Source organism: Bubalus kerabau, chromosome 3 (assembly GCF_029407905.1).
Source record: "Bubalus kerabau isolate K-KA32 ecotype Philippines breed swamp buffalo chromosome 3, PCC_UOA_SB_1v2, whole genome shotgun sequence".
NCBI classification, from domain to species: Eukaryota; Metazoa; Chordata; class Mammalia; order Artiodactyla; family Bovidae; genus Bubalus; species Bubalus kerabau.
In genome coordinates this window covers 143,944,868-143,970,476 of record NC_073626.1, presented here as the reverse complement: position 1 = coordinate 143,970,476, position 25,609 = coordinate 143,944,868, and the positions used below count along the sequence as shown (strand labels likewise).

Here is a 25,609-nt window from a genome sequence, read left to right as displayed (position 1 = left end):
ATTACTGGTGGCAGTACCAAATGGTAGGGCTCATTTGGAAAGCAAGTTGGCAATGTTTTGATAACTATGAAGACATTGATACCTTTTGATCCTATAAAATCCTCACTTCTAGTAATCTAAAAAAAATCCAAGTAAATGAAGAAACCATTCACATGCAGAAAGTAATTACACTGCTATCTGAAACAATCAAGTATTCTTACCATAGTGTTTAATGAATGGCTGTCATGGGTCAGGTGCTGTGCTGGGCACTGGGGACACTCAGTAGTGACCCAGGCAAACAAGGTCCAGGCCACTTGCAGCATACATTCCCACAAACCAAGATTAGAGATGTGGTGATTAACTGAATTTCCTAGTTCTCATGATTGTTCCCTGCTTTTTCCACATAATAATAGTAAGTTCTTTCTTAAACAAAAAAAAATTTTAACTACATTATCTGCTACTGCTGCTGCTAAGTCACTTCAGTCGTGTCTGACTCTGTGCGACCCCATAGACGGCAGCCCACCAGGCTCCTCCATCCATGGGATTTTCCAGGCAAGAGTACTGGAGTGGGTTGCCATTGCCTTCTCCAACTACATTATCTATTTTTCAGGAAAACTCTCAAGAAACTGACACAATCTGTGAAAACTGTTAGTACTAAAGGGGTTGCCCCTGTGCGGGGCTTAATCCCAGAGGATTTTGCTTTAGATGTGACAGACTATTAAGAGATAATTTTATAAGACATTTTGAGGTCAAGGCAGCAGTTGCCCCCGGTAAGGGCGGGGGGAGGGGTCAAATTTGCTGTTATAATTTTCTCCTGCATGCTTTCACTAGGTATGAATATCTTTTTGAAAAAATTCATAGTTGAGACTTGTATTTCTGAATGTATTCACATGTACATCACTGTGATCGTTCATACTTGTATCTAAAAAGCTAATCAGGAAAAAGCTTTGTAAATAAATTTATTCTAGGTGATTCAGATCAAATGAATTACTTCATCTGAATGAAGAATAAATGAAGAATGGTTCCTCTGAAAACTTTAATCTGAAAGGTTAACACTTTCTGGAACAATCAGAATGCGCAAATTACAGAACTCGGGTTTTGAGTTAATTTAAGCATTCAACAGAGGCCCTTGTTACAGGGAATGTAAAAAAGCCCGATTTAAATCTTTGTGGAGCCTTAAAATTACTGTACTTTTCAAAGCGATGTTGGGAACCCATAAAATCTTAACTATAGCGACGCACAACTCGGTAGAATTTTCCAAACTTAGCATCGTGACTCAAGCTTTCAAAAAATATTTACTAAGCGCCTACTGTGGGCCAGGCTCTTTGCTAGGTACGCGCTGTCACAAATTCCAATCCCGTTTTGAGGGAAAAGGTGCTTGACACAACAAATCCACAAGGGAAAAACACAACCCTGAACTTAACTAACGAGGAGAAAACAGAGCTTGCATTCAATTATATAAAAGCTTCCTTGCGAGTCCTGCTTTAGGGGACTTTGTAGCGAACTCGCAGAAGGTGGCATACGGAGCCGGGCCGGAGGGCGTCTCGGGTTTGGAAACGCCACGCGTGGATGAGTGCGGCCAAAGGTGAGAGCAGGGGTGGGGGTGCCAGGACCCGGGAGAGCACCACGGGCGGCCGGACCCGCGCACCTGGCGCCGCCGACCCCAGCAAGAGCAGCCTACCCACACGCAGGTGCTCTCCGCCACGCGGCCCGGGACGCCGGGCAGAACCGGAGCTGCGCGGGGCGCAGGGGCCGCTGTTCATGCGAAGCCGGACCCCCGCCACGGCTCCGCCAGCCGCCCGGGCTCCGGCTGGAGGTATGACGGCGAGTTCTAGCCTCGAGTTTCCCGAGGCGCGCGCGGACTAAGCCGCTCTCCCTCACTTCGCGATCGGCCCCTAGCCCTTCCCCTCCCTGCCCGGCCTCCCCTCATTACCCTGGCGGCGACCACGGCCAGCGGTTCTCCTCAGGCGGCCAGCGGTGCGGGCCCTGGGCGCCCGGCCCGCCCGGGGGCAAAGCGAGAGCGCAAGGCCCGCTCCCAGCGCGGGCCGCGGAGCCAAGGGGGCGGTGCGACCCAGAATGGGGCTGTGGGCCTGGAACTCTGCCCCAAACCCCCGCAGCCCACCGGGACTGGACTCGCCCCACCCCGGGCCCAGGGTCGCTGCCCCGCCTCCCGCCTCCCGCCTCCCGCCTCCCGCTTCAGGGCTAGCAGGGAGGGGCGTGGCCTTCGAATTAAGGGGCGTGGCCTATATGAAACTACAATTCCCAGCAGGTCGTGGGCTGACGCCGTGCAGGCTGCTGGGAGAATGGGTCTCCTCCTCTCTTCCCCGATTGTGTGGGGGCTGTCATTGACCTGGCGTCGCTGCAAAACCGAAGTCGCTGAATGATGATGTTGTGAAGTGGCCCGCCCGTCCCTGCCACGCCCAGGTAGTTTTTGGCAGCGGCGGCCGCGCAGGCTGCTGCTCTCCAGCTGCCGCTTCATTGGAGACTTTTCCCTGAGGGAGCTTGGGCGTTGGACGGAGGACGCCAGGTCATTCCTGTGAGTAACCTTTCCGTTTACGACCCGAACTTGCCCTTGCCATCTTCCCTTGAAGGCGGAGGAGCTTCCCCGCCCCGCGCTCCTCCCGGTCCTCGGAGGTCACGCGCGGACCCTGGAACTGGGGTACCAGAGGACTGGGTCCTCCCCTTGTCTCAGCCCCGCGATGGGAAGCGGGTGGTTTCCCAAGTGTAAGTGCTAAGTGATGGGCATTAGGCTCTGGCCTCGGGGTTCACACCAGCTGCACCTCTCAGGATCGGCAGCATCCCGTCCTATGCCGGACAGCACCCACCTGGTGCCCCATCGTTGAGCGATGAGCCGCTTTAGTGTCTGGATGTTAAATCTCAAGCCTTGGTTGCCATCTATGATGTGAGACGAGAGGGTGTGGAAAAGAGCTCTTTCTGTGTTGAGTTGGGCTTTTCTTGCGATTGATTTTGAGCCAGACACCGCACGTCTTTTAAAAGAAAGACGCTTGCCTTCAGTTTGAAGCGTATAATGGATATTAACCGACGTCCTTTTAGTACCAGAGTAAAGGTAGTCTCCTAAACACTTAAAAGATTTCTAGGTCATTATAATTGTCGTGAAATCAGTTACTTGCCCAAGGACCTTTTATTGAAGCCTGCAGTTTCTGCGTCGAAAACTAACTTTTCACTGGAAATTCATCAAGCGATAATGGACTATAGGGTAAAAAAGGAAATGAATTCTTCCAGTTTTGTTTTATATATTTCAGTGATTTTTTCCCCCCTGGCCTTCTAATCTTTGCTATAGAATTGGAAGTCTGAGCTACAGTGATCTCCAGATAGCATGTTACTGCTGGTGTGGTGATACTTGGGAAGAAATTGTGAAAGACACTGGTGAGGAGAATGGGCAGGGATGAAGACACTTGTTTATCTCGGCCGTTATCCCAGCTTTCTGTTGTTTTATCTTCTAATCAGGCAGATTTCTTTTTTTGTTGACTTCTGTCTATGTGACGGAGAAGGCGATGGCACCCCACTAAAGTACTCTTGCCTGGAAAATCCCATGGATGGAGGAGCCTGGTAGGCTGCAGTCCATGGGGTCACTAAGAGTTGGACACAACTGAGCGACTTCACTTTCACTTTTCACTTTTATGCATTGGAGAAGGAAATGGCAATCCACCCCAGTGTTCTTGCCTGGAGAATCCCAGGGACAGGGAAGCCTGGTGGGCTGCCATCTATGGGGTTGCATAGAGTCGGACACAACTGAAGCGACTTAGCAGCAGCAGCAGCAGTCTGTGTGAAGGGGAGACCTGTTGACAGCTACTTGGGGAAGATTCCAAGGTGTTTCCAGAACTTGGAAGTCCCACCTACCTTCTTCACTTCACCCAGCTGACCAGAGGAGCCTCTTCCATCCCACACCCCCTACCCTCTGACCTGAGGCTCTGCAGTTTGGGGAGAATTTTTCCTGATGAGACTATGTCCTTGTGGACTTTCTGTTTGATGTTCCCTCCTCTCCCTGAAAGTCTGGATTTCTTGCTGCAGAGTGAGCAGGATGATCGGGTCTCAATTTCTGAAGGAGATGTGGAGGCGGGGGCTCTAGCTGGAAGGCTGCCTGGGTGGCTGGGGAAAGCACTGGCCAGCTTTCTGTTTTTAAAATTAAGTCATTTTCAGTAAGCCTCAGACACTCAGCAAATACATACTATGTGAAAGATGGTTTTAAGATATTTTACAGGTGTTTATTCATATGATTACAGATGTGAGAAAGACAAACATTTGATTACTCTCAATCAGCCAGGCATATCAGTTATAAGCTCTCCATACACTTGATTGATTAATCACTATTGGGCCTTCCCTGGTGGCTCAGATGGTAAAGAATCTGCCTGCAATGCAGGAGACCTGGGTTTGATTCCTGGATCAGGAAGAATTCCCCTGGAGAAGGGAATGGATACTCACTCCAGTATTCTTGCCTGGAGAGTTCCATGAACAGAGGAGCCTGGCAGGTTACAGTCCATGGGGTCACTGTGTGGCTAGGTACCTCCCAGTCAGCCAGGCATCTCAGTTATGAGCTCTATGTGCATTTGATCAGTTAATCACTATAATAACCCCCTTGCATAATCTAAGGCTCTAAAACTGCTTATGTAACAAGTGGAGATTCATACCTAGATCTGCCTTACTTCAAAGTTATAGGTCAGATAACTTTTACCTATTGCTGACCTTAAAGGTTGGATGATTAAAAAGCATTTTCCAGCATTATTTTCTAATACTAGTTCCTACTACATACCTTGAATATCTAGAATAAATGATGAACCCCGCTTTAGTACTTGTGAACCAGGTGTTCTCTCTGCTTGCAATGCCTGTCCTTCACAGAGCTTTTCATTAAGACCCTAAGAGCCCATTACAAATCCACCTGTTTACTTAGGTAAGCCATGATGGGATTGGCCTTTCTAGTTCAAAGGTTTAGTGGTTCTGAAATTGAAAAATTGAGCCAAAAAGTAGTATTCTCTACTACAAATGATTAACATCCGTAGTCACAGAGAGTAGAAAAACTTGATTAAGATTTTTACTTCAATACCCAGGATGTTTAAACACCAAAATAAGGAATGAGACACATGAAAATTTATTATTTCATGTTTATTTTGATCTTTACTTATATCATCCATACCAGTTTTTGAACCTCTTTAGTTACTATCCTATGTGGTTGGTAAGAAATCTGAGGCATTTAAGTAATATTCACATTTAAAATAACTTTATAATTGAAGGAACTAAATTACTCATGATATCCAGCCATATTTGTTCAGATCTTAAATGATCATATAATAGTAAACATCCCCACATTAGCAGTGAGAAATGTTTATTTAGATAAGCAACTGAAGCAGAGGGATGTTAACATACCCGAGGTCATTCAGCTACCAAGTGGGGAAATTGGGTCTCAAACCCAGGCAGTCCCAGAATCTGTACTCTAATGTTTAGCGAGCATCTACTGTGTACCACCAGCTTCCCTGGTGGCTCAGATGGTAAACTGTTCTGCATTCTGCCTACAATGCAGGAGACCCGGGTTCAATCCCTGGGTTGGGAAGATCTCCTGGAGAAGGAGATGGCATCCCAGTCTGGTGTTCTTGTCTGGAAAATCCCATGGACAGAAGAGCCTGGTAGGCTACAGTCCACGGGGTTGCAAACAGTTGGACATGACTGAGCAACTTCACTCACTCACTATCTACCAACCCTAAAAATGGATGTTTATATTATAATTAAGTCATTTATCTTTATAACTACCTTATGTAGAATGGAAGATCAACATTTAATGACTTGTTTAAAATCATGCTGCTGCTGCTAAGTTGCTTCAGTCGTGTCCAACTCTGTGCGACCCCATAGATGGCAGCCCATCAGGCTCCCCCGTCCCTGGGATTCTCCAGGCAAGAACACTGGAGTGGGTTGCCGTTGCCTTCTCCGGTTTAAAATCATAGGTGCATATTAGAACCAGGATTTGAACTCATGCTTGCCTTTATTCAAAGCTCATATTCTTTCTTCTGTGTTCCCTAAATAATCAAATCTTTAGTAAATCTCTTCAATGGGATAGATACTGTGCTAAGTGCTAGAGATTTATTCTCTGCTCTTAAGGAATACAATCTGAAGAAGGAAAGAGACAATTGGGATAGTGTGTTTATGAGTGAGCAGCACACAGAAGTACTGTGGGAACACAGAGACAGGGCAATGAAATCTGCCTGGATAGGAAGACTTGGGCCAATCTTGGAAAAACAAATAGGAATTAGCCTGACCAAAGAAAAGAAGAAGGCCTTATTGTGGGCTCAGTTGTGTTTCTCCAAAATTTGTAAATTGAAGCCCTAGCCCCCATAACCTCAGAATATGAATATATTTAGAGATAGGGCCTTTGAAGAGGTAACTAAGTTACAATGAGACCTTTAGGGTATAATTCATTCTGACTGGTATCTTTATAAAAGAGGAACTTTGGACACAAAAGAGACATTGAGAACATGTGCACATAGAAAAAAGACCACGTGAGGATACTTCGAGAAGGCAGCCATATGTAAGCCTCGGGAGAAGCCAGTCTTGCTGGTACTTTGATCTTGGACTTCTAGCCTCCAGAACTGTGAGCAAATAAACTTCTGTTGTTTAAGCTACCTAGCTTGTGCTTAGTTACTGAGTCGTGTCTGACTCTTTGTAACCCTGTGGACTATATAGCCCGCCAGGCCCTTCTGTCCATGGGATTTTTCAGGCAAGAATACTGGAGTGGGTTGCCATTTCCTCCACCAAGGAATCTGGCTGATGCAGGGGTCAAACCCACATCTCCTGCTTTGCAGGCAGATTCTTTATCCATCGGTATTTTGTTATGGTGGTCCTAGCAAATGAATGGAGAGATGTTCTAGCAAAGGAATGATATACAAAAAGTCTTTGAGGTGTGGCCAGGTGATTAGGTTTCATGGTAAAAAGTGTTGAGAGATGATTCTGAAGACAAGGCAGGGGCCATTTTGGATAATGTGTATGAGACTCTAAGGATTTTAAACTTTATCCTAAGGGAGGTAGAATGGAGGGGATTTGCAGCAGTGGGAAAACATTAGGTCTGCATTTTAGAAAGATACTCTGTGAGCCATGGAAGGATAAAGAGGGTAAGACTGGAGGCAAGAAGATCAATTGGTTGTCTTATTGTCACAGGAAGCTGAACTAAATATTTTCTCAGAATATTGAAACGTCAAACTAAATTGTTCGACATACCAAGATCGTTGTTAATATAAGGAAGATTTAAAAGGGCACAGCTAACCCTTAGGGCCAGAGAAGGCAATGGCACCCCACTCTAATACTCTCACCTGGAAAATCCCATGGATGGAGGAGCCTGGTAGGCTGCAGTCCATGGGGATCGCTAAGAGTCGGACACGACTGAGCGACTTCACTTTCACTTTTCATTTTCATGCATTGGAGAAGGAAATGGCAACCCACTCCAGTGTTCTTGCCTGGAGAATCCCAGGGACAGGGGGGCCTGGTGGGCTGCCGTCTATGGGGTCTCACAGAGTCGGACACGACTGATGCGACTTAGCAGCAGCAACCCTTAGGACGTACATAGATTTAAGAAGAATCTGTATATACCTATTTTGTACCTAGAGACTGGCTTTGCTTTTGACATTTTGCTTTCTGTAAATAAAGCTTCACTCACCTATCACAGAATATTTAGTATTTTTCCACTGTATTTAATAGACACTTTTATAGTACTTATTCTATTCTAAGCCAACTCCTCTGACAGCTTTATGAAATATCTACTCTTGCTGTGGTGGTTTAGTCGCTAAGTCGTGTCCAACCCTTGCGACCCTACAGACTGTAGCCCACCAGCCTTCTTGTCCTTGGGATTTCCCAGGCAAGAATGCTGGAGTGGGTTGGCATTTCCTTCTCCAGGATCTACTTTTATTATCTCTACATTATGCATAAAGATATTGAAGCACAGAGAGACTAAGTAACTTGCCCATGGTCACATAGCTAATAAATGGCAGTATTAAGATTCAAACTCAAACAGGCTGTCTTCAGAGTCTGTGCTTTTAGCCATATATAATTGCCATATATTATTTATCAAGATCATTACTGTTGCCATGTATTATTTATTAAGATCTTCAGTTACGTATGAAAGGAGGAGGAAATAAATTGGGTGTGTTTGCCATGGAGAGTACAGTTTGTCAGAAGAAATAAGGAACAAGTGTAAGGTTTTTGAAAAAAGTGTTTTAGAGGAAAATGAAGAGTATTGGGAGGCAATGCTTGCTCTGAGTTGGGACTTCTGGGAGAGCTAGATAGAAAAAGTAGCATTGACCTCGGATGTGAATAATGTCTAGACTTTGGATACATAGAATGGGGAGAGGATGTTAAAGAAGACATGGCATGAGCAAAGTCATTGGTTTGGGAATTTCCTGGTGTGTCTAGGGAACTAGTAAATACAGTCCTTTGTTTTGGCTGGAATATATTATGTGGTTGGAAAAGCCAGTCTGGGGGATGGGAGGCAGCAAATGTCTGAGAAAGAGAACTCTAGGGAGTGAGGGGCAAGTAAAATTGTATAGGTTTTTAAACCAAATGATTGAGGTGTATATTAGAAGTAATAATCTTTTAGGAGAGGATAAAGTTCATCTAATCTCTACTTAACAGTTAAGTCCTATTTTACCATTTCACAAATTGCACACATCCTTCTTACTGCTTCTGTATACATAGTTTATGCCTTTATTACAATAATTCAGGCATAATAATAAAATTTCTTAATTTTCTGTCTCTAATCTCTCCATTCCTGAAATTTATCCTGTATTCTGACTCCAAATTTATTTTTCAAATGTCATTTTCCACTTAGAAACTTGTTCCCCCTCCTACATTGTTGGTGGGAATGTAAATTGGTGCAATCACTGTGGACAGCAGTATGGAAATTCCTCAGAAAACTAAAAATAGAATTACCATATGATCCAGCAATCTCACTTCTGGGCAAACATCTGGACAAAGCTATAATTCAAAAAGATACAAGCACCCCTGTGTTCATAGCTGCGCTATTCACAATAGCCAAGGCATGGAAACAACCATGTCCATTGACAGGTGAATGGGTAAAGAAGATATGATATATACATGCAGTGGAATACTACTCAGCCATAAAAAATAATGAAATAATACTATTTGCAGCAACATGATGAAACTAGAGATTGTCCTATTAAGTCAGAAAGACAAGTACCATATGATATCACTTATATCTGGATTCAACACAAATGAAACTATGTATGCACCCCACTCCAGTACTCTTGCCTGGAAAATCCCATGGATGGAGGAGCCTGGAAGGCTGCAGTCCATGGGGTTGCTGAGGGTCGGACACGACTGAGCGACTTCACTTTCACTTTTCACTTTCATGCATTGGAGAAGGAAATGGCAACCCACTCCAGTGTTCTTGCCAGGAGAATCCCAGGGACGGGGGAGCCTGGTGGGCTGCCGTCTATGGGGTCACACAGAGTCGGACACGACTGAAGTGACTTAGCAATAGCAATGAAACAGAAATAGAATCAAGGACATAGAGAATAGACTGGTAGCTGCCAAGGCGGAGGGAGGTGGGAAGGGGTTGGATTGGGAGTTTGGAATTAACAGATGCAAACTGATATATATATATATATATATAGAATGGATAAACAGCAAGGGTCCTACTGTATAGAATAGGGAATTATATCCAGTATCCTGTGATAAACCATAGCAGAAAAGGATATGAAAAAGAATATACATATATGTATAATTGAGTCACTTTGCTGTATAGCCATAATTAACATTGTAATTCAACTGTACTTCAATAAAAAATAAGTTTAAAAAAAAGAGTTAGAACATAAATGTGACCAACTGACCAAACAATATTGTTTCATGGTAGGAAAAAAAAAAGTTTTAATAGAAAAAAAGCAAGAAACTTGTTCCCTGAGGGATCAAGTTCACACTTCCTAATCTGAACGAGTCTAATTTAAAACTCCAAGTACCTTCTTCATAATCATTCCCACTTCAGTTGGTCTTCACACTGCTGCCAAATTGGCCTGTCTGCTGTTTGCTTTGGGGCCTCTTTTTCTTTAACCTTTGCCTACCAGACACCCCCATTCTCGGTACTGAAATCTTTCCATCCTTGAGGAACCCTGTGTTCCTTGAGTAACCCTGTACTAAATGTTACTGCTGTGTGAAGCCAGGCCACTTCAGCTAGAAAAGAACTCACCCCACTCACTATCTATACAACAGTTCTGTTCCAATACTCATTAAATACTTATTTCTTATCTAGTGGTGTTATCTTATATTCTCAGATTTCTTAGATCATCAAATCTTAGATCTAATCTAGATCATGGAGCTCATTAGAACTCTTCATTAGAGTTCTTAGATCTTTATCTTCCCTCTAAGAGGGAGACTGTTGTATATTACTTTTTATCTCTTTTCAGTACTTGTAGTTTAATTCAAGAAGCATTTATTGAAAGCAGTCCAATAAGCAGCTTGTTGACCAGTTGTTAATAGTGATCATTTTATTAAAATTTCTTTTATAACTGGCTTCTTAATATGTAATGTTCTGACTTTATTGTAGCTTTATTACTGACTCACATAACCTTGGGGACATTCTGATTAATTACACTCTGTATTATGGCTTATTCATGCTAGAAAATGAGCATACAAAGTCTACCCGTGGTATAGAAGTGGAACTAATTCATGCTGTAAAGATCACTGAGGTCTTTGAAGCTTATCCATGTATCTCTGTCAGCTTGCCAAACTGTGATTTCTTTTTCTTTAGAAAGCTTTCTGACAAGTCATGAAGAATGAAGGAATAGTTCAAATAAAATAGAGTCTAATTTAAGAATGTTACACTATGTTGTATAACAATGAAGTTGATAGTTATGCATGTTAGTGGTGAAAGAATTCACCCACCAGGTTCAGTTAATAGTTCATTTCAACAACAAATATTTATTGAGTTGCTTGAGCTCCTGCTATTATATATCCATTCTGGTCAGCAAGTGAGAGGAAAGGGAGAAGATAGCACCTTTCTCCTTTCTGTTTGGAAGAGGACTTCCAGAATGTAAATTGGAATACATGTTGTGAAAGAAACATTAAATGCAAAGTTAGAAAATAAAGGTGGCAGGGGAGTCTACTTCAGATCAGGTGAACTGGTAAAAGTAGTTAACATACAAGAGGGAAGAGTATTCTGGGTACCATGAACAGTTGCAAAGGCCCAAGATAGGAGACAGTGTGATGAGGAAGTGGAAGGAAATGACAGAAGGCCTGTGGCTGAGCATGAGCAAGGAGGAGAGTGGTGCAAGATGAGGGAAGAGTAGTAGTTAGGGGCCAGGCGGGGCTGGACCTTGGCGATCTGAAGTGTGAATTTTATTCTGTATATTATGGACATCCTTGAATTTTTTTTTTAAAGGAGTTTAATTTTTAAAGCTTTATTCTTTTGTCTTTTGGAGAATACAGAGGAGATTAAGAATAGAGTCTGTTAGGTTTTTCATATTCTAAGAGATGATGATGGCTTGAATTAGGATGGTGGAAGAGAGGATGAAGAGAAGTGGGTACAGTTGTATTATACTACCCAGGGATTGATAATGGATTGAATGCAGCAAGTGAGAGAAAGGAGGTATCTGTGGTTCCATGGGTCAGTTCATGGATCATGATCAGCTGTGAGAAATGTGAGTGGCGCTCAGGAAGAAGTCTGGTCTGTTTGGGAGTTATTAACATGAAAGAGGTGGTTTAATCTGTGGTGGTGAATGGTTTGTACAAAGATACAAGAAAAAAAAAAAAAATGAGAACATGGTCAAAACTGGAACCCTGGGCAATACCAACATTTAAGGATCAAAAGGAAGAAGCTGGGTGATCCAGTGGAGGCATTTGAGAAAGAGCATTCATTGTAAAATCATAGGCTCCAGAGGAAAGTTCAAGGAGGGAGTGGTCAGTAATAGTGAATCAGAGGTAACCCAAGATAACACCTAAGAAGGTAGATTAGATTGGTTAGCAGAGACGATTGGCAACTGAAGCCACCAGGGCTTCCCTGGTGGCTCAGATGCTAAAGCGTCTGCCTGCAATGCAGGAGACCTGGGTTTGATTCCTGGGTCAGGAGGATCCCCTGGAGAAAGAAATGGCAATCCACTCCAGCACTCTTGCCTGGAAAATCCCATGGACGGAGGAGCCTGATAGGCTACAGTCCATGGGGTCGCAAAGAGTCGGACACGACTGAGCGACTTCACTTCACTATTGGCAACTGAAGGGAAACTGGTTTCAGGAAAGATCAGACTGTAGTGAGGTTGAGGTAACAATGAGAGACGAGGGGAAGAACACGAGAGTGAATGCTCTGTGAAGAAACTTGGCTGAGGACAGAGGGCAGCAGCTTGAAGGGACCTCAGAGTCTTGGGGAAGGGAGGTTTTCAAATTTTTATTTTATCTGTTTTTAATAAAATGGAAGACTTGGGACATGATAATAGGCCATGGAAGAAGGTGAAGCTAATGGAATATACGGATAACCAGTAGAGCAGTTTAGGCAGGAGTAGAGACTTGTAATGTATGTTTCTTTATTTTTTAACGGGTTGAAATGAAGGAAATGATGAAAAATAAGTTTCTTTCGCCCTTTTGTCTTCCAGCCACGCAGTTCCTCTTCTTAGAGGATTGCTAATTTGCACTGCCATCAACAAGTGTGTAAATGTATGATTGGCATTGTGCTTGTACTAAATTCTCAGAGTTTGGAGAGACAGCTACTATAGGTTATGTGGGTTTATTGGTGGGAGGAATGAGAGAGAGATGGAGCACAGATAGGGGTTCAGAGAAGACTGAGAAGATATGATTTGGAATTGTTATTTAACAGGATAACAGAGGGCATGTTTGTGGTGTGATGCCTGTAGCTGAAGAACCTGCAACAGCCTCTCCCCACAAGGTTCTGTGATCTTTTCAGAACTTAACTTCTTTACAATTAAAATGTATGTCAGCTTTGAAAATGGATTTCTCAAAAACCCATCACTTGTGGAAAGTAAGTCCGTGTTTGGGTTCTGAGTGCCAAAACGCTGCCTTCAGCTCTTAATTGCTTTCAGTCATAGTCTTCCATTCCACGCCGCACCGTGTTGTGTGGTGCTTTGGGGTTATTCAGCCAGTGATATAAATCAAAACAAAGGGAAGCTTGTTGGCTAAGAAAGAACAGTCTCTGTGTGAAGGAAAGGAAGAGACTGGAAACCAACTACAGTGTCTCTGAGATGGCACTACTTACTGTTCCTAAAGCACATAATTTAACAACCTAAAAAAAAAAAATTTCCTTTCAACCATTCTCCTCTTTTTAGCTAGTACTAGGCTAAAGCACTGAGTGTGACTTTGTTTTATTTTTAGTCACAAAATTGAAAGATTACAAATGAGACTTATATTAGTAGCTAAGTTTTTAAAGAAGATAGTCATTTCTTATTTGATACAGAACTCATTTTAAATGCGTTCATAAACAGCTGCAAATGCTATTTGTGGAAAACATGATAAAACTAAGCAATGAGTCAAAGGTTCAGGTTTAGCTTTCTGCAAAACTGACAACTCATTCTTTTTAGTTATTACAAGGAAAGTGGGTACTGTGTTATTGCTATGAAGATGATAAATCATCCGTTTACCAGCAAACTCTTATACAGAGTTTTTCATAAAGCAAATATAGTGTTTTCTTTCAAATATTGAATCTTAGCTTGATTTTGCTTTCCCGAGCAGTTCATTTAGTTGATGTTGGATTGAAATGTACCAATAATCAATTTCATTCATTCAATTACATCTTTAATTCAGTGTATTGACGTTTTTAATCATTAAGTTATAGTTGGGCATGTACTGCAAGCCTACTGTGTGTCAGTTTGGTTTGGGGCATACAAAAGTGAAATACCTTCATTCAGGGGGCTTGTAGTATAGTCAGGAAAGAATTGAGTGTGTAGTCTGCTGGGGATATCCAAGTAGGGCAGTCAGTAAACACTGATTAAGGAGCAAAATCACAATACAGATTTTATAAGATTTCCTGAACCATTTTCTCCTTGTTTCCACTGTATGTCTCTAGAGTGATTCATAGTAAACTTCTCACAAAAGAGATGGACCTATGCTTTTCAGAGGAGACAGTAAAGATTAAAGACAGAACATATTCATAGCCAGCCTAGAGAAAAGAACACCAGGTTGAGAAAAGCGCTTGGCAACAGTGTCAAAGGAAGAGAAGGCCAGCCAGCTAAATCCCTAGTGCTAGAGGGGTGAAAAAAGAGGTGCTTGAAGAGTGAGCCAAGGGTCAAAAAACAGGTCCTAGGGTTCAGTCTCAAGCAGAACCTTCTGGGTTCTCTGATAACCTGGTTATCTGGTTTCTCAGCCAACAGCAGGTTAGAAAGGGAGAGGCACACTGGCAGCAAAGGTTGATAGCTTCCCAGTGAGGGAGAAAAGAAAATTAGAAGTGGACTTCATAGCTCAAAAAAATTAGCCACTTGAGACCATTTAGCATAGGGAGAAAGAAGTCTTTAAAAGCTCATAGTCCTGGAGCATATCACCAGGTGTGTGCGTGCTAAGTCACTTCAGTCATATCCAACTCTTTGTGACCCTATGGGCTATAGCCCGCTGGGCTCCTCTGTCCATGGGATTCTCCAGGCAAGAATATTGGAGAGGGTTGACATGCCGTGCTCCAGAGGATCGTCCCAACCCAGGGATGAAACCCGCATCCCTCATACCTCCTGCATTGGCAAGCGGGCTCTTCACCACCACTGTCACCTGGGAAGCCCACATATCACCACAGTCACCATAAATTGCTGGTCATAGTTATGCCCCTGCATCATCAAATTCTTTTTATTCTATTCTAAAGACTTTTCTCCCTGTCCATTGCAGGTTGTTGGACCTTTCTTATTACTATGCATTAACTTTAGGGGGAAAACATCTTACTATCAATATTTCTAAGAGAAGAAAATGAGGGTGGTGTGGGAGAGTTAGATACAAGGTTCCCCTGATATCAGAAAGTAGAGCACTCATGTGAAACCTTTTAGAAAGCTGGAGTAAAGTGAAGCAGTTACCTTAGGACACATCTTACTAACAGATGCACAGAATAAGTCAGGATGAAGCACAGATGGTCACAAACACAGTTCAAAGCCATAGTGGATGGATGATGAGATGTTGAGTGTAGTTCCCTGGGAAGGAGCTGGACGGTGCCCTGCTCACTGCCTGGGATGCCCACTGCCTCTGTAACGGTTCTCAGGAAAACAAATGCCTTTTTTCATAAAAGCAAAATCCTCTTTGATTTTTTTTTGTTTGTTTGTTTGTGAATACAGGTACTTATGTAGGTCCTTCATAAAAGCAAAGTGATGTAAAGTCAACTTTCAAGAAGCAGAGGATACAGATATTAAAGGTTTTGTGGTTTTTTTGCCATACTGCTGTCAAACCCATCTCTAGGGGATGTTTTCAACTTCAGTGTGACTGATGGGTTTAACTGATAAAGCCCTACGTATATGCTCACATTTCTTAACAGAAACCGAGGAGAGGCCTATGCAGATCTTTGTAAATTGGGCTCAGAAAGCCTTCAGTTTCCAAATGGTCTCAGTCTTCTATTTCTCACGTGGCTCCATTTTCTCCCTACTGCAGATTGCAAGGATGTGGAGAAGGCAATGGCAACCCACTCCAGTACTCTTGCCTGGAAAATCCCATGGACGGAGAAGCCTGGTAGGCTGCAGTTCATGGTGTCACGAAAAGTCGGATACGACTGAGTGACTTCACTTTCACTTTTCACTTTCATGCATTGGAGAAGGAAGTGGCAACCCACTCCAGTGTTCTTGCCTGGAGAATCCCGGGGACAACGGAGCCTAGTGGGCTGCCATCTCTGGGGTCGCACAGGGTCGGACACGACTGAAGCGACTTAGCAGCAGCAGCAGCAACTTGACTACAGATTGATTCATTCATTTAATAGATGTTTATTGAATGCCTGCCATTTGCAAGATATTAAGATAGAGGTGTGGAGAAGGAAATGGCAACCCACTCCAGTATTCTTGCCTGGAGAATCCCAGGGACAGGGAGCCTGGTGGGCTGCTGTCTATGGGGTCGCACAGAGTCGGACACGACTGAAGCGACTTAGCAGCAGCAGCAGCAGCAAGATAGAGGTGTACTTAATTTTTTGGAATAAGGATTTATTTTGATATATAGTCCACGTACTATCTTTAGCAGCTCAGAATAAGAAACAGAAGTATTCCCAATTTTTGATAATATGTTACCATATGGTAATATGGTAATATGTGTTCTTTTCTTGATTGTAGACTAGCCCATTTAAAGGCAAAATCAGTCTCATATTTGGAGTTGTCTTATTAAAAAAATCATGATAGACTTGGAAACACAGGTCATTTTACTTTATTGTAAATACAGCCAACTTTGGGATTGGATGACTCATTTCTAAAAGCAAATGTAAACCAACACTGGGGTGAATTTATGATGTTGATTATAAGTTGATATTTAGAAGTCCAGTTTAAAGCTAAGAAATGCCAATTTAGACTGAAAATAGGGCCATCAGAACCAGTTATTGTATAATTAGAAGTTAAGTCCTTGAAGCAGATGCAATTTCCGAGGAGATAAAGGAGAGGAGGGTTTTTTTCATGATAAAATCCTGAGGCACTTGGAATATTAGCTATTAAAGATAGATAGAGGAAGAGAATTCCTGAATTTCCTCAGCCACCTAGTTACTGTACACATCAAACTCAGAATCTAATGGTCTATCTGTGTTGCAGATAGCCAATAGTCAGTTCAGTTCAGTCGCTCAGTTGTGTCCGACTCTTCACGACCCCATGAATCGCAGCACGCCAGGCCTCCCTGTCTATCACCAACTCTCGGAGTTCACTCAGACTCACGCCAATAGTCAACCCCCCCCCCCAAAAATGTACTTGTTCTTATTTGATTCCTGAATTTCACAGCAAATCAAAATCATCTACCACATGTCAGTTGACCCTCAAAAGGTAATCTTATCTCAAAGTCCTGGAGTTGACCATAACAACTGATTTAGAAAATAATGAGTGTTATGTCTAAACTCATTATGTTTTGTTATGTCATTATATATTATGTTATGTCCATAATATAATTTGAATATCTCTTGTGCAGTAGAATTATATTATTGAAATGGTTACATGTCTTAGATATGCAGAATTCTAGAATTATATATGTTAATAAATATGTTTATGATACATATTCTACCCTGACCATCACTCACCCCTATTTTAAGTTATACCGTATTCCTGGTCAAGTAAGCTTGCGTTGTCCTGGTGCCACTGATTACTTCATTGATCTGAAGAGCTGTCTTGCCTATGATTTTTCTTGTGTCAGCTTTTGAAAACTTTTTACTTCAAAAGGCTTTAAGTAGTTAAGTTTAAAATAACTGAAGGATTTAGGATCATCTTAAAGCCACCAAAAGCAAATTTATATTTTATTGTCAGAGGAGACAGAAATGAGGACACAAAAGAATCTTAAAAAGAGTGGATATGTATGTATATGTATAACTGATTCACTTTGCTGTACACCTGAAACTAACACAATATTGTAAATCAACTATACTCCAGTAAAAATCTTTAAAAAAGAAATGACATAGATTTTTTAACCTCTCCTTGAATTTCTGTGTTTAAAGTTTGAATTTACCTCATTGCTCTATGAAAGTCTGTTTCAAGGTGTCTTCTTGGCTGTTTGATTTGAAGATAAGTCTGGAAGAGCAGATTATACAGGAATATTCTTAAGTTGCCAGCATGATTATATCTGTTCTGTTTATTTCTTAACCTTATGTGAAATGTTTCTAGATTTTCAGGTGATGGTATCTTTTGATTTATTCTACTACTTAATTTTACCAGTCAATCCTGAAAGACAATGCTTTCTGATTTGTTAGGGAAGGATTTATTTGGTTCTGCAAGTATCGTACATATTTTGGTCCCCACAGAATCTATTATATAAAATAAAATGCCTCTGCTTGAGGTGTTTCCCCTCATTTTTGGTTAAGAGAACAGGAAAACCACAAACTCTGTCATGCCATTTACTCTGCATTATCCATCTTTGAAGACCTATAATTGTTTTTTATCTTTTTGTAGCCATTACTTTATTCAAAAGGGCTTTCCTGGTGGCTCAAATGGTAAAGAGTCTGCCTGCAGTGCGGGAGACCTGGGTTTGATCCCTGGGTTGGAAAGATCCCCTGGAGAAGGAAATGGCTACCCAGTCAAGTATTCTTGCCTCTCCATGGATAGAGGAGTCTGGCGGACTACAGCCCATGGAGGCATAGAATTGGACAGGACTGAGCAACTAACACTTTCACTTAGTCAAAAGGACATAATTTTCTATGTTAAAAAAAAAGATTTAAAATATGGTACCTCTAATGACTTTATTAATATCCTAGAATATAAATTCCTGACAGCAACTGCTCTTGTGAATGAATATTTTAATATATCTATACCCAAATGTCATCTGAGTGTCCAGACAGACCCTTTAAGAACTAAACAGTTGGCTCAAGAGCCTTCAGTTTTATGTTATGAAGAAGCCTAAACTTTCGCTAAGATTTCTGCAGATTCTAGTGTTCTGTGACCTCTGAGTTACTGCCATCTGGATGGGACTTCTTTCCCTTCCCTACTCTCTCCCCTCCAGTGGAGGGAAAAGTATATAGTTGTTTCCCTGGGCTCATGGAGAGCCGCTTTGCCTTCCTTTGTTGCTACAAGGCCTTACCTTCCACCGTAAGTGCATTTTCCATGTGTTTTCCCGAACAAAAAGCATTTCTTTCCTAAGAGGAGCTCTGCTGTTGTATATTAAAATGATGAAATGTGTGCCTTATTAGGTTTAATTTGATAATAATAATCCTTCCAGTAGCTTATTTTCTCCATTTATAAAACTTTACAAAATTTCAGTAATTCATATCAAACTTAGTTTCCACTGTTTACAGAAGTTATAAGAAAACCTATCTTGAAAAGACTTTTGCAGTGTTAGAATTGATTATGTAACCTTGTGTAGTTCTTTTGCCAGGTGATTCAAAGATGGTGTGCTCTTAGACAGAGTTTCAGATAGAGGTTAAGTATCAAGTTGCTCTTTCTCTTAGAGAAGAAAATCACTAAATTTTGTGAATGTGAGCAGTCTGCTCTTTTGAGGTATGCATTTAGTAATTTTGAGCTATTCATCAGATGGTAAGTAGGTTTGTTTAACAAATATAAACTTATTATATGCCACTTTTAAACTCTTGTCATCTTTGAACTTTAAGCATTTTTCCCTTAAAATTTTTTTTTTTACCAGATAACCGAACACCTGAAGATGTCAACATCAAGGCCTAATCTCACTTTGTATTTTTTAACTACTTTTTTAGTTGAAATCTAATTATACTGCTTTAGAGCAGCTAGATAGTAATAGAAAAGTAACATGGCCTTTTAAGAAATTGTCAGGAACTGTGCCCCACATAGTTTACATTGCAGAGATTGCTAGTTCTGCATATACTCTCTCCAGCAAGTGTTTTCATGTCCAGGTACATGTTCAGACATTAAGGACTGAAGAGATGCAATAGTAATGATACGATAAGTAGTCTGCCTAAACAACAGTAGGATTTCATCGGTTTTTAAAAATTTTTCCCTTGTATCTCCATACCTTGCTCCAAATTCTCCCACTCTCTTCTCATCAAGGCAAGCATTTTAATGTTTATAATGCAGAAAACATTAATTTATGTGAATTGCATTGTGGCATCTCTCATTTTGCTTCCTGCTTTATTCACTCAGCACTGTATTTTTATTGCTGTGTTACTCCATGGTATGTATCCACATTTAACCTATTAGTCTCCATGGAGCAGGCCCTCACCTTATTATCACAAATAGCAATGCAAGAAACAATCTCACACCTGTCTCTTTATGTGCTAATATGAGAATCTGTTCGAGATAGATATACCCAGGAGCAGAACTGCTGGATTGAAGGGTACGTGTGTACTTAATTTGACAGCATAGTTTCTAGGGGTCTTCTGAATGGCTGTATTAGTCTGCATTCTCACCAAGGGCTTTTTATTTGGGTAAATTTTTATAGGATTAGAAGAGTTCCTCTAAGGCCAGTAATTAGTGACAAGAAAGGGTTACCTTAGGTAAGAATAACGGTTAATAACTCTTGAATTATTGCTAGGTGGCACTCCCAGATAGATATAGAGAGATATAGAGCAATGAGATACAGAACCATGCTTTCTTTAAAAGCATGTTCTTCTTGAGAGCCTGGGCTGCTGACCATGTGGAGAGGATCTGAGTCCTGTTTCTTTTTTTTTTTTTTTTTTTTTTTAAACTTTACATAATTGTATTAGTTTTGCCAAATATCAAAATGAATCCGCCACAGGTATACATGTGTTCCCCACCCTGAACCCTCCTCCCTCCTCCCTCCCCATACCATCCCTCTGGGTCGTCCCAGTGCACCAGCCCCAAGCATCCAGTATCGTGCATCGAACCTGGACTGGCAACTCGTTTCATACATGATATTTTACATGTTTCAATGCCATTCTCCCAAATCTTCCCACCCTCTCCCTCTCCCACAGAGTCCATAAGACTGTTCTATACATCAGTGTCTCTTTTGCTGTCTCGTACACAGGGTTATTGTTACCATCTTTCTAAATTCCATATATATGCGTTAGTATACTGTATTGGTGTTTTTCTTTCTGGCTTACTTCACTCTGTATAATAGGCTCCAGTTTCATCCACCTCATTAGAACTGATTCAAATGTATTCTTTTTAATGGCTGAGTAATACTCCATTGTGTATATGTACCATAGCTTTCCTGTATCTTTTAAGTCTGTGTGCCATGACCAGGTACCATGAAATGGTGTGATTTGTATTTTATAATTCTACCTCCTTATCTATTTAGCTTTTACATTTTGTTAAACACAGAACTAATGCTTACTGTATACCAAATACTACTGTATATGCTTTATAAATATTAACTCATTTAATCCACATAAAATAGGTCCTATTATTGCTCCCATTTTATAAATGAGAAAACTGAGGCACAGAAAGACTGCTTTAATATTACCAATTGGTGATTGTGGATAATTAATGAAAAGCCTATAAAAATAAATGGGGTATGTAATTTATTTTATTTCATAATTCATTATAAACATAAAGGTTTTATTTAACTTTTCTGACTTTAACTTTTGAACACCAATGTGTGTAACTCATTGAAATGCCAAATGGAAAAAGGAAGCACATTTACTAACGTGTTTAATATTATACTTCCAAAAATTGGAAAATAAAATCCAGTGGTAATGATAATCTTTATTAGATGCCATAGTTGTTCAAACTAGGTGGGTGGGGAAGGGGTTCGAGAGAGGGGACATACATATCTTTATGGCTGATTCGCGCTGTTTTATGGCAGAAACCAAGACAACATTGTAAAGCAGTTATCCTCCAATTAAAAATAAATTTTTTAAAAAAACTTGAAAAAAAAGATGCCAGCACACCTGGGTGTATGAATTTTACAGATAGGTTTGGCAAATCTAATACAGTTATGTAAAGTTTAAAAATAAAATAAAATTTAAAAAAAATAAAAATAAAAATAAAAAAAAAAAAAAAAAAAAAAAAACTTATTTAAACACCATAAAATATTATTTCTTAACATTTTCTTTTAAATCCTGCTTTCCTAACTTCTTGAAGAGTAGGCATGAGAGCATGATTTAACATTTTCCTCAGGGTTGGGATCATATTTTAATAATTGTCATTGTACTTTGATGAGGATGTAGGTGTCAAACATGAAACAGAAGACTTCTAATAATGACTAGACCTGGCTTTCTTGAAAAAGTCCCTAATGTTTTTTTTCTTTTGGATTATTTGTCTAATTTTGTAAAAGGTACTGTATGGAATATACAACCACAGTTGTATAACATGACCGCTGTAAAATTAATCATTGACTCACAGATGGTTCCTTGCCTGGAAAATCTTCTTCAGTGTTGCTGTGGTGGTTTTCAGTCAGTTCAATCGCTCAGTCATGTCTGACTCTTTGCAGCCCCATGGACTGCAGCACGCCAAGCCTCCCTGTCCATCACCAACTCCCAGAGCTTGCTCCAACTCGTGTCCATCGAGTTGATGATGCCATCCAACCATGGTGGTTTTAGCTCTTAGTGATTTGATGACCCTGATGAATCAGATATATATTAGCAGTCACCCATTCTCTTGCTATTTACTATTTGTTGAGGAAGGATAGAGAAACAGTATCCCTTTCTACTGCCATAGTTCGGACTGGATTATTGAAACATAAATTCATTATCTTTGCAGACAGGACAGTAGACTAATTTTTTCTTCAAACCTTCCTCAATATTTGGCTTGAAACCAAATGTCAAGCATAAGTGACATCTAAAATTACGTCTCTCCAATCGCTTCTTGGCCTTTTGGCTAAGATCAAGTGGAAAATTACATCTCTAAATGTATAGGACAGAAAGTCCTGTCCTTGCATGGTAGATTTTCTTTCTTATAAATCCTTTGAAACACAAGCTTGTCTGCTTAAAACCTGTAACTTCTGAAAGTTTCTGGATAGGGGCAATGGATGCTACAGATCAAGTTCAGCTCTATGGATGCTACGGATCAAGTTCAGCTCTGCGGATCACCAGTAGATGAAATCATTTCCAACTCAGCCATTGTTATTTATAGCATGTTTATTTTATATGTGTATACTTTTGAGGTATCTTGTAAATATTATAAAGCCCCATTTTGTCTCTGAAAGCAGTATTGGTGATAGATGGATCAACATGAAAATACAAATTGTGTAAAAACTGAAAGTGAAAAAATTACGCATGTTAAATTTATGACTGGGTAACAAAAATGATTATTAAGGACAGTCCCAGGATGTGCCAGTACCTTTGACAGGCAGCCAAAGGTGAAGAGATATGAATGTCTAAAATGGGATGCCTGTTTAGTCAAAGTCTAATTCAGGTTAAAGTTGGAGTTCAAGAACTTGAAGGCTGGGTATGATGAGTGAAAGTGGTTCTGTGGAAACTTATCAAACACCACAGATGGCACCGTGGGTTCATGGCCATTTCTAATCTGCAGGTGAAACTCTAGTGTGGATTCCTTAGCTGCCAGAGGTTCCCTCCCTTCTGTTGGTGGAGATTGTGGAAGGGAGGGGTTGCCTGCCTCAGTAAATGTTCATTGTAAACAAAACAGGACACTTTTTTTTTTAATGCCAAAAATATACCAGCTCAGAGGAAATGTGGACCTCTAAAACCTAAATCTCACTCATAGTTTTGGACTTTTAGACTAATGGATTTCACAGCCTTTTGGAATTCATCCTGTTTGTAAGTAGAGCTGCCTCTCTGTATTTTTATACTCTGGAAACCCTACTGGTCATCAAATTGAATGACACACAAAAAAGGGGTCAAGATTTTGCTGGGACCACGTAGCTCCTGGGGTGAGCTCGACAGCTGCTGGTAGCGTAGGTGTACTGGAGGTGGTGTGCTGGAGGTGGTGTGCTGGAGGTGGTGTGCTGGAGGTGGTGTACTGGAGGTGGTGTGCTGGAGGTGGTGTGCTGGAGGTGGTGTGCTGGAGGTGGTGTGCTGGAGGTAATGTGCTGGAGGTGGTGTGCTGGAGGTGGTGTGCTGGAGGTGGTGTACTGGAGTAGTGTGCTGGAGGTGGTGTGCTGGAGTAGTGTGCTGGAGGTGGTGTGCTGGAGGTGGTGTACTGGAGTAGTGTGCTGGAGGTGGTGTGCTGGAGGTGGTGTGCTGGAGGTGGTGTGCTGGAGGTGGTGTACTGGAGTAGTGTGCTGGAGGTGGTGTGCTGGAGGTGGTGTGCTGGAGGTGGTGTGCTGGAGGTAATGTGCTGGAGGTGGTGTGCTGGAGGTGGTGTGCTGGAGGTGGTGTACTGGAGTAGTGTGCTGGAGGTGGTGTGCTGGAGGTGGTGTGCTGGAGGTGGTGTGCTGGAGGTGGTGTACTGGAGGTGGTGTGCTGTGGCTCGCCCGTGCAGCTGGCCCTGGCGTCGTGTGCGGTCTCTGCCTTTGTGAGATCTGTTGTTCACTATCCAGGGTGGATTTCAGAGGTACACCCCTCTGCCGCCACCCCTTTTTCAGCTTTTAGCACAGAAACCTTCCTATAGACTTTTTTGTAGTTTAGTATCTGACTTTAAAATTATTGTGGGGTTTTTCAGTAAGTTTTATCTTTGATGTAGCCAGAAAATTAGTGAGTCTCTTGAAAGTCTGTTGTTTAATGTAGGAACGTGGTACATTTTGTGTTTGAAATTGTACAGTTTATCTTTGGTCTGGATTAAGGTTCTCACTGCCTACCAGAGCTGCTGCTGGAATTAGTGATTGTCACAGTTCCCATTTCTGCAGGCAGATCAGCAGCCAGCATGTATTTTAAATTAATCCCCAAAGTATTATTTGTACAATAAAAATTTTAAGTATATTTTTTCAATTTAGATATTTGTCACATCATTATAGTTACTGTAATTATAGGCTCTGCACTCTTGTCCAAGTGAAGTGTCCCTGAATTGGTTTAGCCTATCCTGTAAGGCTGTTTTGGCCAGAGTATCCTGTTTTAAGGAAGTAGCAAGATTTTTTTTTTTTTTTTTTTTTAAGGCACAGGACCTATATTTAGGCCCTCACTGTTGACCATTTAGTTTCCATGGCTAGGCTGAACTAAGTCATCCGCCTGTTGTATTCTGCCAGCAGTATTTATATCAATGACATGTTTTGTTTGTTCTTTTTATGTCTCATTGTTATTAAAATAAGTCACTGGGCCAGTTTAGTTTATTTTCTCCTAAATGTGCAAGAATTACAAAAGCTGGCTTCTTGTTAAATAATGCATGCTTGGTTGATTGTTTTATGAAGAAAAGTGGTGAAGTTGTTCCTAAAAAGAATAAATATAGATCCAGCATAGCAAGTAGAAAGTACTCAAGGAAGTGTGTGTGTATGAACTAGGAAAGACACTGGATATGTACTGTTTGTGCTTGCCAGAGTTTAGTTTTGACTGCATTTAGGACTGTGACGCTGCAGGCTTTCTATTTATGCATCACGAGGTAGAGAGAAAATGATAAAGGGCACTAAACTAGCATCACTCATTCAGAGGACAGGAAGTAAATGTGACTTCTTAGTTGCAAGAAGATATCATAAAGCAATCAACTGTAGGCTTTACAGTGTGTACAGCTTTCTGTCATCTTGAATAATTATAATGATAAAGATAAAATAGTATTATTTGATGGTGATAGAAATAATAATAACTAATATTTGCATAGCATTTACTGTATTCTGAGGTATTGTTCTAAGAGCTTTACATGTAGTTACTCATGGAATTTCCCAGTGACCATCTGAGGCAGGTTCTTCTATTATCCTCTTGTAACTCACTTAATCTCCATAAAGGAGACATGTTATTAAGGCCACTTACAAATGAAGAAACGAGGTTAAGTAACTTGTCCAAGGTCATGCAACTAGTAGTAGAACTGGGGTTCAGAATCCATGTTCTTAACCTCTGTGACAGGCTCAATAATGGCCCTCCAGGATACCTAGACCTTAGTCTCCTGGAACCTGTGAATATTACCTGATATAGCCAAAGGGATTTTGCAGAAAGGACCACATTGAGGATTTTGAGAGGGGGAGATTATTTTGGCTAATCCAGCTGGGCCTTAAATAAAAGTATGGGTGTCCATAAGAGGGAGATAGCAGAAGATTTGGCAGAAGACAGTGATGTGACAGGGGAAGCAGAGACAGA

General features: G+C 41.2%; 2 protein-coding genes across 3 annotated transcripts in view; one reads left to right on the top strand and one right to left on the bottom strand.

The window, feature by feature from the left end:
- The window catches only part of STRADB (STE20 related adaptor beta), a 32,648-nt gene extending 30,496 nt beyond the window's left edge, over nucleotides 1–2,152 (bottom strand). The window contains exon 1 of the mRNA XM_055573104.1: nucleotides 1,913–2,152. The gene's annotated coding sequence lies outside the window, so the exon portion shown is untranslated. The remainder of the gene's footprint in view (nucleotides 1–1,912) is intronic.
- TRAK2 (trafficking kinesin protein 2) overlaps nucleotides 1,439–25,609 on the top strand; it is a 76,248-nt gene continuing 52,077 nt past the window's right edge. Inside the window, exons 1-2 of one of the 2 annotated variants that reach the window (XM_055573102.1) lie at nucleotides 1,780–1,795; nucleotides 2,246–2,515. The gene's annotated coding sequence lies outside the window, so the exon portion shown is untranslated. Of the gene's footprint in view, nucleotides 1,565–1,779; nucleotides 1,796–2,245; nucleotides 2,516–25,609 lie in introns of those variants that run through there. The other variant, XM_055573103.1, reaches the window with a different exon arrangement.